Below are 3,622 nucleotides of genomic sequence, written 5' to 3' on the forward strand. Positions count from 1 at the left end.
GTTGTGCTCTTCCATCAAAGATCCATATATCAAAATATCATCCATGAAAACTACAACTCCATTTGTAACGGTTAACAGTTCTGCCTTCTTTCTTTGAAACATTTTAGGTGCACTTGTAATCTGAAAAGGTAATCGATAGCAAAATCTCCCAAATAAATGTAGTCAATTTAGCACTTTCTTTGGCTAAAGGAATTTGCCAGAATCCACTTGAGGCATCCACCTGGAAGAATACTGTGGCTCTTTTCACTTTTGGTAAAAGTCATCTAGTGTTGGGAAGGTATATTTTTCTCATAACTGCTTCATTAAGTCTTTTAAGATCCACAAAGATAAATATTTTCCCATTTTTCTTTATAAGTGGTACAACTGAGGCACAACTGCTGGCTCAGAGATTTTCTCGATTATGCCAATCTGTTCCATTTTCTTTAATTCAATTTCCACTTTATGAAGTAATGGGATGGGAATCCTGGGAGCTGTATGTGCATTATATGATTCAGGATTGTCTCTTAGGGATCTCCTTTCAGAAGTCCAATATCACTAAATGCTCCACTGAGTTCTTCCAGCTTTCTCACTAAGCCCATCATGACAGCCACATTGTGACTGAAAAAGCTGTTGGTCTGGTCCTTTGATCACATACATTCTGAATGCAAATGGTAAATTGTTTCTGTGTGAACTGGCCCATGCAGTTCAGAGTACCTCCAGAGCTAATTAGAGTTAGATTTCAGCTCTGAGTGGGTTGCAAGTTATTGTAAATCCCTTCTGAGATAACTGTGATGTCAGCACATAAGTCAATTTTAAAGTCAATAGTCTTGCCATGAATATTCAATTTCACTCTCCAGGCAGGCTCTGTGTCATCACACGATAGATACCAGAAACAATGGCTCTTGATTGTCTGTAATATAAGTCAACTCCCTGACTGCTTTCATGCAGCAAACAGCTGCCCAATGTCTATATTTTGTGCATCGATTAAACCTTGTGCCTTTGGCAAAATATATATCTGTTGGGCTATGACTTTTTTTCCACACCGTGTGCATTTAGGCTGAAAGGCTTTTGATTTTACCTGGAGTTTGCCTGGAGTTTGCCTCAGAGGTCTTACGATAATTACTTTTAGCCTTCATGCTGTTTACAGCTTCTAAGCTAGTTTCAGGTTTTGTAAGTTGCTTCTGCATTTTGTTCTGCTGTCTGACTAGCTCAGACTGCTTTGCTAGCTGTATAGCTGTGTGTAGGGTTAAATCTGTTTTGAATTGTAGTTGCTGGGAAATATTTTTATCTATTAATCCAATAAGCAGCCTGTCTCAGAAATGTTCATGTTTTTCAGTTCGAAAATCACCGTTTTCAACTAATGCATGCATAGCGCTTATAAAACATTCAACGTTTTCCCCTCCTTCTTGAAAACATGCTCCTTCATAAACCATACTTCTCTGAGGTATAAAGTATGCATCAAAAATAACCAGAACACTTTCATAGTCATCTTTGTGACTGTCTTCAGTAAAGTCAAAGGATTTAAAGATATTATCTCCCTGCTTCCCCATACCCTAAAGTAATATACCTGAATATCTCCAGTTTCCTGGTGGAGCTTTGTTGCTATTCGAAATTTTGCAAATTACTGCTTCCAATCTGTCCATCATGAATGTTTCTCAAAGCTGAAGTTCCCTGGGGCACTGAAGAGTGTCATGTTGATGAGATCCTGCAGCCTTTGTCCCTGTACCTCCTGTTTGCAACCTTTGTTGTTGTTTTCCTTCTATTTTTGTTCTTCTCACGTACTAGTTTACTTCTAACACCATGTAAAAACATAAGAATGGTCATACTGAGTCAGATCAATGGTCCATCTAGCCCACTATCCTGTCTGCTGACAGTGGCCAATGCCAAGGGCTTCAGACACAATGAACAGAACAGGTAATCATTCAATGATCCATCTCCTGTCACCCATTCCCAGCTTCTGACAAACAGAGGCTGAGGACACTATCCCTGCTCATCCTGGCTAATAGCCATTGATGGACCTATCCCCTATGAACTTATCTAGTTCTCTTTTGAACCCTGTTAAATTCTTGGTCTTCACAACATCCTCAGGCAAGAGTTCCACAGGTTGACTGTGCATTGTGTGAAGAAATACTTCCTTTTGTTTTAAACCTGCTATCTATTAATTTCATTTCGTGACCCCTAGTTCTTGTGTTTTGAGAAGGAATAAATAACACTTTCTTATTCACTTTCTCCACACCAGTCATGATTTTATTGACCTCTATCATATCCCACCTTAGTCATCTCTTTTCCAAGCTGAAAAGTCCCAGTCTTATTAATCTCTCCTCATATAGAAGCTGTTCCATACTCCTAATCATTTTTGTTCCCTTTTTCTGTACCTTTTCTAATTCCAATATATCTTTTTTGAGATGGGGTAACAGCTCGGCACACAGAATTTAAGATATGGGCATACCATGTATTTATATAGAGGCAATATGATATTTTCTGTCTTATTATCTATCCCTTTCCTAATGATTCCCAACATTCTCTTAGCTTTTTTGACTGCCGCAGCACATTGAGTGGATGTATTCAGAGAACTATCCACAATGACTCCAAGATCTCTTTCTTGAGTGATAACAGGTAATTTAGACCCATCATTTTATTTGTATAGTTGGGATTATGTTTTCCAATGTGCATTACTTTGCATTTATCAACGTTGGATTTCATCTGCCATTTTGTTGCCTAGTTACCTAGTTTTGTGAGAACCCTTTGTAACTCTTTGCAGTCGTCACTGGACTTAACTATCTTGAGTAGTTTTGTATCATCTGCAAATTTTGTCACCTCACTCTTTACCTCTTTTTCCAGATCATTTATGGATATGTTGAACAATACTGGTCCCAATACAGACCCTTGAGGAAAACCACTATTTACCTCTCTCCATTCTGAAAACTGACCCTTTATTCCTACCCTTTGTTTCCTATCTTTTAACCAGTTACTGATCCATGAGAGGACCTTCCCTCTTATCCCATGATAGCTTACTTTGCTTAAGAGCCTTTGATGAGGGACCTTGTCAAAGGCTTTCTGAAAATATAAGTACACTGAACCACTGAATCCCCCTTGTCCACGTGCTTGTTGACCCCCTCACAGAATTCTAGTTGATTGATGAGGCATGATTTCCCTTTACAAAACCTATGTTGACTCTTCTCCCCCCAACAAATTATGTTCATCTATGTGTCCGAAAATTCTGTTCTTTACTATAGTTTCAACTAATTTGCCTGCTACTGAAGTTAGGCTTACCAACCTGTAATTGCCAGGATTGCCTCTGGAGTCTTTTTTAAAAATTGGCATCACATTAGCTATCCTCCAGTCATCTGGTACAGAAGCTGATTTAAATGATTGGTTACATGTTACAGTTAGTAGTTCTGCAATTTCACATTTGAGTTACTTCAGAACTTTTGGGTGAATGCCATCTGGTCCTGGTGACTTATTACTCTTTAGTTTATCAATTTGTTCCAAAACCTCCTATAATGGCACCTTAATCTGGGACAGTTCCTCAGATTTGTCATGTAAAAAGAATGGCTCAGGTTTGGGAACCTTCCTCACATCCTCAGCCATGAAGATCAATGCAAAGAATTCATTTAGTTTCTCCACAATGGCCTTATCGTCC

The sequence above is a fragment of the Chrysemys picta genome, chromosome 1 (assembly GCF_011386835.1).
Source record: "Chrysemys picta bellii isolate R12L10 chromosome 1, ASM1138683v2, whole genome shotgun sequence".
In the NCBI taxonomy this organism is placed as follows: Eukaryota; Metazoa; Chordata; order Testudines; family Emydidae; genus Chrysemys; species Chrysemys picta.